Here is a 13,992-nt window from a genome sequence, read left to right as displayed (position 1 = left end):
ATAGTGAGAACGTCTGGGTGGCTCAGTTGGTTGAGTGTTTGACTCTTGGTTTCAGCTTATGATCTCATGGGTCCTGTGATAGAGACCAGCATCTGACTCTGTGCTCAGTGGGGAGTCTGCTTACATGTTCTCTCCCTCTGCCTGTCTCCTGCTCTCACTCATGCTCTCTCTGTCTCTAAAATCAATCAATCAATCTTTTTTTTTTTTTTAAGTGGTACTGTAGGAATTAGAAAGCAGAGTGAGGCAAAAATAGACTAAGACCACCTAGATTTGAATTCTTAATATAATAGCCATTATTCATATATTGTATTTATAATAAAGAAAAATATATAAAACTTAATAGTCTTTTTAAAATTTTGTTTTAAGTCAGTTTGAGCTATGTTATAGTTCTAGAGTTATCAGATAAGGTTTTATATTTATAAAATAAATTTTAAAAATAATAATTTTATTTTATTGCTTATTTTATCTCTGCAATCATAATTATGAAACAGTTGGTCTATTAACAAGGACAATTGACAAAGTAGGGTTTTTTTCTTGTAATTGTTTAACCCGGGTTTCTCTCATTTTCTCTCTCTTTTTCCAATTTTGGAAAACTATTGAAAAGAAAACTAAATTACTATATGCAGTGCTCACATCCTTATTGTGTATAGGGATGAAAACCAGTACTCATTCTAAATAAGTTTTTCTTCTCAAATATTGATAACATCTATTCAAACTTTCTGTGTTGAAGATCTTGGGTAGAAGAATAAAAATTACTTAAATTTTACATGTTTTATGTGGAGTTTTCAAGAAATATATCCCTTTTTATTTGAAGTTGTAAAAAAACTGATTTTGTTTAAAAGTCTACCTTAGAACATAGAAGTTAGTTATTTATACATATAAATGTTCATATATCAGAATCATATCTCTGTTATGGGCTAAAATAAAAAACAATCAACATTTAATGATATTTTGGTAAAATATGATGTCTGGGTCCTTACAAAGTAATGATGTTTCTTGGTAAAAATAAATATTCCTAAATTTATACATATAAACAAATATAATCCTTTGATTTATTATAATAATATTGAAACACATGAATATATTTTTAGCAATCTCATTTTATAATTTACTCCTGAAATAATCCAGAAATAAAAAATTATCTTAGTTACAAGCATGGTATAAATACTCCCCTTACCAAAAATAAGGTTTTCAAAAAGGCCTGGCAGTGATGATAGTAAACTTAGAGGCTGTTTTGTTTTGTTTTGTTTTTCATATACTTTAGGACACATTAATACTATTAGTGTAGAGAAGAGTGGAGGAAGGGAATGATAGCTCTCCTTCTGTGCCGTAAACCTTAAAGAATAGTTCTAAAAAGATTTTAAGAGAATAATATACACATGTTTAAATGCAGTTTGATTTCCCAATACTTAAAATTAGAACTTATTATTCTAATACTCTAATTAGAACTTATTATTCTATTTTTATTTAAGCCATTCATTTATGATTTACTACTTTACTGTTTTCATGAACTGCTATGATTTTTTTAAAAAAGAATTTATTTACTCTTAATATGTAGCTTTATCAAAACCTCATACAGAGAATATTTCTTTCTTTTGAAATATGTTAAACAGGTAAAGCCCTTTGTTATTTCCCTCCTTCTTCCTGTGTTTTTTCTATTCTTTTTTTTTTTTTTATCTGTGTATCTATCTGTCTATATCTATCATCTATCTATCTACCTAATTTAGGGTGGTTCTGTTAAAAGTTACTCCTATTTACTTTTTCTTTCTTCATAAATTTCATCAATTGCTGTAGGGCTTCTTTGCTAATACCTTAGGATCTGCTCACAGTTTGAGAGAAGAGCCCTTTACAGTTATGTTTACCCAGAAATAGCCCGTTGTTTGAACTCCTTTATATCTCGGCTCTCTGGTGTCTTCTTAACCCACACAACGGCTGTGGTGAGGAGTCTGGCTGGTAGCCATATTGTGCTCTATAACTCTCGGGTAGAGGAACGTTCTAAAGAGTGTGTGAGGGAAATAAAGAAAAAAAAAAAGAAAAAAAAAAAACAACCTCACTATTTGATTTTTTAAGAAGCAAATTTGTAAAGATTTTGAGGAGGACAATTTTATTTTATTTTATTTTATTTTATTTTAGTCTTCAGTGTTCCAAAATTGAGTTGTTTGCTAGAGAATTTATTTATTTATTTTATTTTATTTTATTTTTTTTTTAAGATTTTATTTATTTGACAGAGAGAGATCACAAGTAGGCAGAGAGGCAGGCAGAGAGAGAGGAGGAAGCAGGCACCCTGCTGAGCAGAGAGCCCGATGTGGGACTCGATCCCAGGACCCTGAGATCATGACCTGAGCCGAAGGCAGCGGCTTAAGAGAATTTATTTTTAAGAATTCAAACATTTGAAGGAATGAATGTCAAAACAGTTTTGACATATGCCAAGGAGTATGGGACACTTCTCTCTTTTTTCTTAGTTAAAAATATGTCTAAAGAAATTCCATTATAAGTGCAGGTATATGACTCTAGTTTAAAAAATAAAATGTATCCATTTTAGAGGTAACTGGTTAACTGCATTTTTGTATTTCTGTTGCCTTAACCTGCACCTTTTATAGAGAATTCCAAGTGCATTTTTCACTGGAAACACTAGATTGCCCCAGAAATCAGAAAAAAGTTTCCCATTCAACACCCATCCCCTCTACCCTGCTGAACACCTAATGTATCAGTCTGAATATCATTAACTGCTATAAAAAACATAACCCTCAATTTCAGGGGATTTATAATTAAAAGTTTGTGTCAGTAAAATGTGGATATTCTTGGCCAGTTCATCTGTATCTTCTACATAAAGATTCAGGGACCCTATATACACTTCCATTCTGAGAGTTTTGACTCTCTTGGGTCTATCAAAGCTTCTTGTATTTAGTCCAAATATGAGAGAACAGTAGAAAAGGTATGTTACCTTTTTAATTAATTTGAACTACAATTCACTTCCACACATATCCCATTGCAAAAACTGATCAATGGCCCTACTTAGATGCAGTTATGATTCAGAAATAAAATCCCTTTCCTGGACTGTGGCTTTTCAGAACACTTCCACCCAATGGCTGAGAACAGGAACAGTGGAAATTTAATTATCTTTGCTATCCCAGAACAAAAGCATATACACTTTATCTCTTTATCATCAAAGTTTGGGGATTTCTTCATAGTTGGAAAAAATAGTGTTTCACTTTCTACGACATATTAAAGAAAGCTTCATATTAATTTTTGTTTGCTTTGATTATATGGTAGATAGCAAGCTTTAAGTCATAGTGTAAAGTTTTAATAGTGCAACTTTGAATTATCCTAAAAACTTTTAAATTTAAGTCTTCATTAAAAGATGAAAATGCTTCTTGCCTATTTATTCTTATTTTAGTTTACAATTACATAACTCGTAAAAGAGAACAGTTCTACTTTTTATTAGAATGCAGGGTTGTTTCAGCTTGATCCAATACTAGTATCTGTGGTAGAACTGGAATTTGATAAATTATGATCGGCTGTAACTGAAATTTGAAGTTATGTTTTGTGACACAGACATTTGTAACTTGGAGGAAACTCCTCACAGCTACTAATTACTCTCCCATAATAACAAATGTGTGTAAAGCAAAAGTAGAAAATGGTTACTTATATGCCATATAAATAATCTTATTTTTTAATTTATCATATTATTTTAATACTCAGCATGCTCTAATTAAATCATAGTGCCAACTACTATGAATTTAAAAAAAAAGGAATAGTAATACTCCAGGTTACGATGACTAGAAATTAATGGAGTGCCTAGAAATAATCGAAAGAACACCAACCCCTATGAAGTGAATGTTTGGGAAGGTAGAGAATAACTACATAATTTGTTATGTATTCTTTTTGTAATAGAAAGAAGAATAAATTTTTGTTTAGGACACTTCATGTATCTCCTACTTACTAAATATTTTCTTTTATTTGAATAGTAGCACTTTGAGTTCATTCTTTTTCCAGTATTAGACTAATTAACTGTTCTCATTTACTGTCTTATTCTAATATTACTGTTACACTAAGGCAAGGCAAAAAAATATATATATATATTTATACATATGTGTGTGTGTGTGTGTGTGTGTGTGTGTGTGTGGAGAGAGAGAGAGAGAGAGAGAATTTTTAGTGCCTGTTTGGTGCCAAGGCAAAAAAAAATGTAAATAACTAATTTTTAATGTTAAGGAAATAATATGGATATTTGGAAATAATATAAAATAAAGGCAAATATTTCTATTTAGAGTCCAACATTCCTAACTATGTCAGAGTTTAAATAATTGGGGAATTCAGGAAATTATCATATTAGATTCTCTAAAAATAAGATATTCCTGGTTGGTAAAATAGAAAGCTTAATGGTTTTATATTAGTCACATGTCCTTCCAAAAGAACTTAAATAAATGTATACTTTATATTTTCATGAAAAAGTAAGTAGCCTGGGTCTCTATAAAGACTCAAATATAGACCACCTTTGTTAACATATTCTCTCCATATTAATGAGTAATTGTTTTTCATTCTCTGAGGGGAAATAACTAAAGGATATAATTTAATCATAATTTTATCAAATTGAGTAATTTTAAAAGTATTATTTATTGATGTAGCAAATGTGTTGCTTAAGATCTTAAAGAGGTAAAAATGAACTATTGGGACTTCAAGATCAAAAGCTTTTGCACAGCAAAGGAAACAGTTAACAAAACCAAAAGACAACTGACAGAATGGGAGAAGATATTTGTAAATGACATATCAGATAAATGGCTAGTATCCAAAATCTATAAAGAGCTTAGTAAACTCAACACCCAAAATACAAATAATCCAATCAAGAAATGGGCAGAGGACATGAACAGATATTTCTGCAAAGAAGACATCCAGATGGCCAACAGACACATGAAAAGGTACTCCATATCACTCGGCATCAGGGAAATACAAATCAAAACCACAATGAGATACCACCTCACACCAGTAAGAATGGCTAAATTAACAAGTCAGGAAATTACAGATGCTGGTAAGGATGTGAGAAAGGGGAACACTCCTACTCTGTTGGTGGGAATGCAGGCTGGTGCAGCCATTCTGGAAAACAGCATGGAGGTTCCTCAAAAAGTTGATAATAGAGCTACCCTGGCTATATTGGCCCAGCAATCACACTACTGGGTATTTCTCCTAAAGATACAAATGTAGGGATCTGAAGGGGCACATGGACCCAAATATTTATAGCAGCAATGTCCAAAATAGCCAAACTATGGAAAGAAACTAGATGTCTGTCAACAGACGAATGGATAAAGAAGATGTGGTATATATATATATATATATATATATATATATATATATATATATATATATATATATATATAATGGAATACTATACTGCCATCAAAAGAAATGAAATCTTGCCATTTGTGATGATGTGGATGGAATTAGAGGGTATTATGCTTAGCGAAATAAGTCAATCAGAGAAAAACAACTATCATATGATCTCCCTGATATGAGGAAGTAAAGGGGGGTTGGGGGGTAGGAGAAGAATAAATGAAACAAGATGGGATCAGGAGGCAGACAAACCATAAGTGACTCTTAATCTCACAAAACAAACTGAGGGTTGCTTGGCGGGGGTGGGGGGGAGAGAGGGGTGGGATTATGGACATTGGGGAGGGTATATTCTATGATGAGTGCTGTGAAGTGTGTAAACCTGGCGATTCACAGACCTGTACCCCTGGGGCTAATAATACATTATATGTTTATAAAAAAATAAAAATTATTTAAGAAAAAAAGACCTTAGAGGGATCCTTCCCGTCCCTAACTTTTAGAGATACTAGAGATGTATATCATATAGGGTAAATTCATAATAATAGAAAACAAATATGAACATCAATTTAATGCATATTCCCAAGTAAAAATTTCACAAGAAGAATAGAAAATTTTCTGGGCTTATATGTTAGCACTGACAGCAAGTCTGCATGTGATATGGAAGATAAATTTTGCCAAAAATATATAACAAATATGAAGATTTGAAGGTTTCTCTATTGTGTGTAACAGTGATCTTTAGCAGAGGCAGCACTTTACCTCGACCTTCTTAGGGTCTCCAACTAGAGTCTGAGAATTAAATTAAATTGACATAAAACAGATTAACAGGAAAACAGCATACAGACTTATTTAATATAAATTTTATATGACATAAATGCTCAAATAAGAAAATGACTACCAAAATGCTTTTACACTTAGGTTGAAAAAAATAATGGCAGTTGTGGAAAAGTAAGTAAAATATGTAAGACTAAAGGAAAATAATAATTAATTTAACTGGCTCTATTTGGGTAGAATTATTTTGGTCTGGACTCTGTCTGTGATGATAAGAATGTTTCCTCCTTTCTGGTATAGGAAGGGCATCTTTCACATAGGAGTTTCATATTCTGCTTTTAGGAAAAAACAGGTCAGAATGCCTTTCTTGCACCTGTTATTCAACCTTTATGCAGAGTGGCGTATTTTAGAGTGGCATATTCTTCAGATGGTATTTTTCATACTTTAGAAATTTAAATTTGCAATAACATCATCTTTACTAGGATGTCAATAAGCGATATTATTATTATAATCATCTATGCAGGAGTTTATGTAAGTTTTGCCTTTTTTTAAACATTTTAAATTTGCCTGTTTTTTAAACATTTTTTAAAGATTTTATTTATTTATTTGACAGACAGAGATCACAAGCAGGCAGAGAGGCAGGCAGAGAGAGGAGGAAGCAGGCTCCCTGCTGAGCAGAAAGCTCCATGCAGGGCTCGATCCCAGGACCCCGAGACTATGACCCGAGCTGAAGGCAGAGGCTTTAACCCACTGAACCACCCAGGCGCCCCTCATTTGCCTTTAAAAGAAAAAATATACCAGCAAGTTCAAAAGTTATTAGTGTCTTTATGTTAAATGTCAAATAATGTGTTGAAAATTAGGCTCCTCAATGTCAGGTAAAAGTGTCTTTCTAATCTCATAGGAAATTATCAATAGGAATTAAAGATTACATTTTATTTTCTTATTTATTTTTTAAGTTAGACTTTGTTTATTGCTATGGTTTATTGTTATCACATCAGGACTATGAATTGCAGTTTCTTTCTTTTTTTTTTTTAAGATTTTATTTATTTATTTGCCAGAGAGAGACAAAGAGAGCACAAGCAGGGAGAGAGGGAAAGGGAGAGGCAGTCTCCCCTGCTGAGAAGGTGCCACATATGGGACTCAATCCCAGGACTCTGAGATCATGACCTGAGCGGAAGACAGACGCTTACCTGATTGAGCCACTCAGGCATCCCTGAATCATAGTTTTTATCATTTAAAGTTATAGAACATTTCTAAAATACTTTTGGTTTTGTTTTCTTTTTATTTTTAAAGAAAATTTGCTAAAATGATTGGATTAGTAATTCTTAACAGATTTTTTTCAAAATCAGTATTGATGGATTTTTCTTGGGGGGACAGAGGAGGGATTGGTTTTATAAAGTAAGCTCCTTTTTAAAAAAAATTTTTGGCAAACAGTAGCTAATATCATAGTAATATTTGAATAGAGCTAATGAAATGTAAGTTTAAAGTTGTCACGGAGTCTTATTTGTTTTGCCCTTTGATCAAACTTCAAAAGAAAGATTTTCTTTTTGAAACACTAATCAGAATCATCTTTTTCATGAATGATAGTGGCTTATCAATTTGTAATGTATAAGGAAAAAAATGATCAATGTAAAGTAAAAATTTAAGGTTATTTTAAATACTGTAAAACTCATGATATATCCATGTATTTATTCTACAATGAATATGTGCTAACCGGTAAGTCAATTAAAATTAGAATTGAGATTCAGAGATTGGATAAACAGATGTTTTGGATTTACATGGTTAAACTATGAAAAGAAGATGTTAGTTGCTAGTTCATTTTTTTTTTACCATATTGAATTTTAAAAACAGTCTTCAATTTGAAGATGTGTTTTATATATCCCTTTTGTTCTCATCTTTTAAATCTGCAGAAAAATTAAAACAATAGTACCAATGAATACCAAAAACCTTTATCTGCATTCACCAGTTCTCATCAGCCACATTTGTTTTTTTCTTTCTTTTCCTCTGTATTACCTTAAAAATAAAATGGAAGTTGCATATTCTGGAACTCCCTCTGTAAACATTTTCTAAAAACTAAGACATTCTTCTATATAATACCACTGCCATACCCAAGAAATTCAACACTGATAAAGTAATCTTATCTAATAAATACTCCATATTTAAATGTCTCTGATTTCCTAGTTGTCCTTGAGTTTTTTGTAGCTTTTGTTCTAAGATCCGATCAAGGATCACAAAGTTGCACTTAGTTGTTATATTTTTTAAATCTAGAACAACAAACTCAAACCTACTTTTTCTTTTCTTTCATGAAATTGACAATTTTTTTTATAGATTTTATTTATTTTTTTGAGAGAGAGAGTGAGAGAGAGCATGAGAGGGAAGAGTCAGAGAGTAAAACAGACGTCCCGCTGAGCAGGGAGCCTGATGGGACTCAGTGCTAGGATTTCAGGATCATGACCTGAGCTAAGGTCACTCACTCAACCAATTGAACCATCCAGGTGCCCTCTTTCATGACATTGAAAATTTTTAAATGTCTAGGCCAGACGTCTTATATAATGCCCCACAATCTGGATTCTTCTGATTGAGTCATCATACTTAAATACTGGTCTAACATTTTTGGAAAGAATGCTATATACATGATATTGCATAGCATCATGAAACATATTATTTATAACTCTGGATTTGATGCTTGCACTTTCTTTCCATTATAAGGTTGCCACTTTTCCTTTGAGATAATTAAGTGATATGCAGGCTAACACTTTGAAACCGGGTGCATAACCTGTTCTCCATTAGCATTTGAGCCAATGATTTTAGATTCATTGATGATCATTGTTCAAATAGATGATTATTTTGATGGTTACAGTATGCTCGTTTTCTCATTCTATCATCCTTTTTACAATTATTTGCTTGCATAATTATGTAAATAATAAGTTTTCCTCCCATCTGCACTTTTTAGTGTCTCTAGAGACTTAGGGATTTTAAAAAAATATATAATGTCTTATATTTTTTTGTCAGTTCATCCAAAATGTAAATTGTGATATGTACTGATAATAAAATACTATACAACAATCAGAATAAATAATCTCTAATACGCAATAATATGGGTTAATCTCACAAAAATAAGTCTGACACAAAAGAGTATATTCTATACGATTCTGTAAGTTACAAAACAGACAAAAAATATGCATGCTGTTACAAGTCAGGAGTGGTGACTTTTGATGATGTATGAATGTGGCTTCTAATGTTTTAATAATGTTCTATTTCTTGATTTGTGTCTGGTTAAAAGAGTGTGTTCTCACAATGAAAATTCACCAAATAATACTGTTATTTTAAAGTTGGTATTTTTCTGTTTGTGTGTCATACATCAATATAAATTTAGAAAAAACTTGATCCAAATTTGCTCAAATGGGCAAAGCTAGCTCCTTTGTTTTTCTGACACGTTCCCACTACTCATTAAGAAGTTCTTTGATTTTCTGGCCCTAGAATATATTCCATTTTCAGTTTGTACTTGTACTCCCCAGACTTGAAATCATCATTTCTCAAAAGAGACTCGAGTCCATTTGGAAGCCAAGAACTGGGTACTAAGTATGTTAATTGCTAGTGGAGTAGCATTACTAACACACACACACACACACACACACATACATGCACACCATGTTCGTGAGATTTTTTTCCCTTAATTATGAGGTCATACTCATACCTCCAATTCAGATTCTTCTCCAGGGTTTTTGTCAACTTTCCTCTGATTTGTACTTGCCTTTCCCACAGTGATAACTCTGATTTCGAAGAATATAAATGTTTTCTTGTGAAGACTTTCCTATAATACATACACAATAATTCTAGAATTATTCTGCCTATACAACTACCAAAAACAAGCCTGCAAAGAAAAATTCAAAGTTCAAAGCAATAATCAGTGATGTCATGCCAATTTACCTTTTTCTCTCTCTTTGTTGTTATTTTAGTTGAAATGTTTCTATTTTGTCAGGTCATGTAATAATTATATATTATTCTTTCACCTTTATAATATATAAAGAATTATATATTATTCTTTCATTTTCAATATATATTTATATGATAAATATATATTATTCTTTCACTGTTTCTCACAAACAGTGAGAATGTATTGTGCTAACTTCAGATTTTGATCATAAATCTGAAATTAGCATAATACATTCTCACTGTTTGCCCTTTGCTAGGTTCTTCCCAATTGTCTTTGGAATATACAAAATAAGTTTTCTAGTAGATTCCTCAGAAAGCACTTGACTCCAGCATTCCCTGAATTCTTGAACATTTAAACATGTTTTTGGGTAGTTCCTGAAACTTGAAGGAAACATTGGCTGGATAATAGGACCTTGAGGTGTTCTTTCTTTAAGTTTTCAAAAATGTGTTAATCTAGTGTTGTCTTACCTTGTATGTTGCTATAGAGAAATAATGCGTCATGACTTTCATCTCTTTATAAATGTCTTGCTTGTTTTACTGAATAGCCCCAGATTTTTTTTCTGTATTTTTATAATCTGATTCTATTAGAATATGTCTTAGAGTTAAACTTTCTGGATCAATTTTTCAAGTAATATTTAGGATACTTAAAATGTTAAACTAAAGCTTTTTGTATTTTCAGAAGAAACATTTTTAGATTATTATGACTTTAAATATTAGTTCTCTGTTTTTTATTTTTTTTCTTCAAGGAAACCTATTATACATATATTGACTCATTTAGATCTTTTGTATCTATCATTCTCTCTCTAATCACTCTCAGCTGTTACTACGTGTTCTTTATTATAGTTTAGTCAAATATACCTTTTGGGAACCTTGGACTCAGTCTTCATTTCTGAGTTATTTTTTTCAGTGTCTTACTTAAATTCAGTCAACTCATACAATGACTTCCTTTTTTTTTTTTTTTTTTTTCCTTTTAAGAGAAAGAGGGAGAAAGAATGCAAACAGGGATGGAGGGGAGGTCAGAAGGTGAAAGAGAATCTTAAGCAGGCTCCATTACACAGGGCTTGATCTCAGACCCTGAGATGATGTGAGATGAAATCAAGAGTTGCAGGCTCAACAGACTGAGCCACCCAGGTGACTTCCTTTTTAAAATCCAGTTTAGTTCTGATATTTTGGATTTCAGATTCAAGATAATATACATACATACATATGTGAATATTTATTCTTTCTTTTCCAGATGTTCAGGGAGACTTTATTTCTCAAGTTACCTCTCTCGTAGGAGGGATGTTTACAAGATTGACAGTCCCAGATCACCTCTTGCCCTGTGTCCTTTAAAGCCCAGCCTTTCTGTTCCAGAGTTAACTAATGTCATCCATCAACTCTCTGACTTGGTCTGATGGATTCTGAGAATCTCTCTTTGTCAGAATGAGTCTGTATTCCAACCATTAGGTTTGTTTCCCTCTCTTTTTTCCCCTCATAATCTGTTTTAGTTTATATTTGAGCTGACTGTTCTTGTTAGGGTATTTTCCCCCTGTTTGAACATCATTTGAAGTGTTTGTTATTTTTAATCTCCCTCTTATATGGAACTATAGGTGAAGGGTGGTTTTGTTTTCTTTTCTGATGTATATGACTTTTGGAGTAAAAGTGGAGATCTATTGAGATCTACACGGCCTCTGTTATTTTACATAAAGTAAACACTTTTTAAAATTAAAAGCATAGATTAATCTATTTCAAGTTATGATGTTTTTGTTTGCAAGCTGTGTTGCATTATGTATAGTCTTGCCTGATTTAACATTCAAGGATCACGTACTAAGAACATATTATGTGCCAAACACATGGATTATTTCACTTAACTGGAATCTTTAAAGATTTTTCATGGATATAATTCTTTAGCTTACAACCAAGGCATAAAGATATTATTCTCATTTTTTGGTAGACCATTTGTATATTAATAAAGTGCTTTTAAATAGTTTCATTCATTCCCATGATAACTGCTACTAGAAAATAGTCTTTACCTATTTGATTTAAGGGAAAAAAAAAGCAGCTGAATAATGTTTACTTAGTAAATGAAAACACATAAAAAATTGGATTCAAAAGTAACCCCAATTGTAAACTGAGCAAGTTTAGAAACATGGAAAAAGGAAAAAAGTTCAGAGAAAATATAATTTAAGGCTCTAGATGCCAAAAATTCTTTACCTTAATAAGGGTGGCCAACACATGGGGCAGCGGTAAACTGTGCAAAATTCTAATTGAGTGTTCAGTAAACCTCAGAGGACATTAGTACAGGGAAGGCCACAGGTCACACTGGTTGAAAGTAGAAGGACTTGGTTTATGGGTTTTAAATTGTTAAAGGAATAAAACTGACTAGAAATATTTTATTCAAGTTTTAAAATCCAGAATGATCAGTGTTTATGTATTAGTTAATGAAGGATGGGTTTGCCTACTATGAATGATGAGTTTTGTGAGAATGTTAGAAAATAAGGCTCTAAAGGTGGGATTAGTATACTGACCACCCAAATTTGAGAATACATTAGGTGAAAATGAGCTAAAATTAATATGATTAAAAATAGAAAATATTTGGTTCTTAATCTGAAGAATGCTATGATGAAAGCAGTTCATTAAGAAATGAAAACATATATATATATTTTTTAAAGATTTTATTTATTTATTTAAGAGAGACAGAGAGAGAGAGAGAGAGACAGAGGGAGGAGCAGAGGGAGAGGGACAAGCAGACTCTTGTGGAGCCCAGCACAGGTCTCGATCCCATGGCCCTGAGATCACAACCTGAGCTTAAACAACCAGAATTGGTTGTTTAACCAAATGAGCCACCCAGGCACCTGAGGCCTTTTATATCAGCCATTCATTAATATGCTTTCCACTGTGAAATCTGACATGAAAGTTTTTCAGAAGAGGTACGTGCCCCCTTCTCTCCCCAAGAAAAGTTTGGGTTTGAACTTATTCCTGTGCAGGGACAGCAACTTGGGAGAAGTTTTCTTTTCTTGAGAGAAAATGTCAGTGTAAGTTACTAAGAGTGACACCTCTATTTTACATTTATATATATAACTGTAAGTTGATTTATACTTTAAAAAGAGAGCAAAGGCACTGCTCCCCTATTGCCTTCAGGTGTGGATATCTTTCATAAATATATATTTATGTTTGTTTGCATCTAAAATACTCACAAACATTGGTCCCTCTTTCCAAGTAATAATTCCTGCTAACCCTATTCCAGTGAATTTATTGGCACCCACCGCAGTGTGGATTGCTGTTATGGAGGATAGCGGCAATGGTGAGTTTCCAGGATTGAGAGTGGCAGCTGGAAGTTAATGCATTTATTTGGATGGGTCATCAGGCTAGAGAAATGGCATTATTAGTTGAGAGGAAGAATGAAAATACAAGACATTTGGAAATAAAACCTGATAAAATTAAGCAAGATGGCTATGAGCAAGGGGGGACAATAAGGAAAGCTGTATTCTGAACTTTAATTAACAATAATCGCGCCTCGGATAAACCTCATTGGCTACGATACTGCCACTGCGCAAAGCTGTATTCTGAACTTTAAATCTTGAAACTCTGCAATCTGAAGAACTTAAAAGGGTATGATTACACATTTGTTTATGTCTTCTTTATTCAACAACTGTTACTGACTGTCTAATGTAGAGTAGTAACTGTTCTAAACACAAGAATTTGACGATTAACAAAGCAGAAAAAATCCATGGTCTTATTTAAACACTTACAGTTGTTATTAAGTAATTTCTACAGTTATAGTTAGTAAAAGAAAAAATGATATTATGCTAAACTCTTGTTCATCTCTTTGATTAAAATGCATCTAAATGAAAAGAGGAACTTTTTGTGTATGATAAAACTTTATATAACTAATATATTTTGCTTGAGAATTGATAAATTTATCTAATACCAGTTTAGTGCCTGAAATTCTGCCTGATGCATCATACATACACATTATCTCATTTA

At 32.3% G+C, this 13,992-nt stretch overlaps 1 protein-coding gene and 1 pseudogene across 1 annotated transcript in view; one reads left to right on the top strand and one right to left on the bottom strand.

The window, feature by feature from the left end:
* Positions 1-13,992, top strand: part of LRP1B (LDL receptor related protein 1B) — a 2,000,743-nt gene that overhangs the window by 277,860 nt on the left and 1,708,891 nt on the right. The gene's annotated exons all lie outside the window — the stretch shown is intronic.
* Positions 13,498-13,566, bottom strand: LOC131828281 (U4 spliceosomal RNA; annotated as a pseudogene).

The sequence above is a fragment of the Mustela lutreola genome, chromosome 3 (genome assembly GCF_030435805.1).
Source record: "Mustela lutreola isolate mMusLut2 chromosome 3, mMusLut2.pri, whole genome shotgun sequence".
Taxonomy (NCBI): Eukaryota; Metazoa; Chordata; class Mammalia; order Carnivora; family Mustelidae; genus Mustela; species Mustela lutreola.
This window is presented reverse-complemented; position numbering and strand designations above follow the sequence as displayed.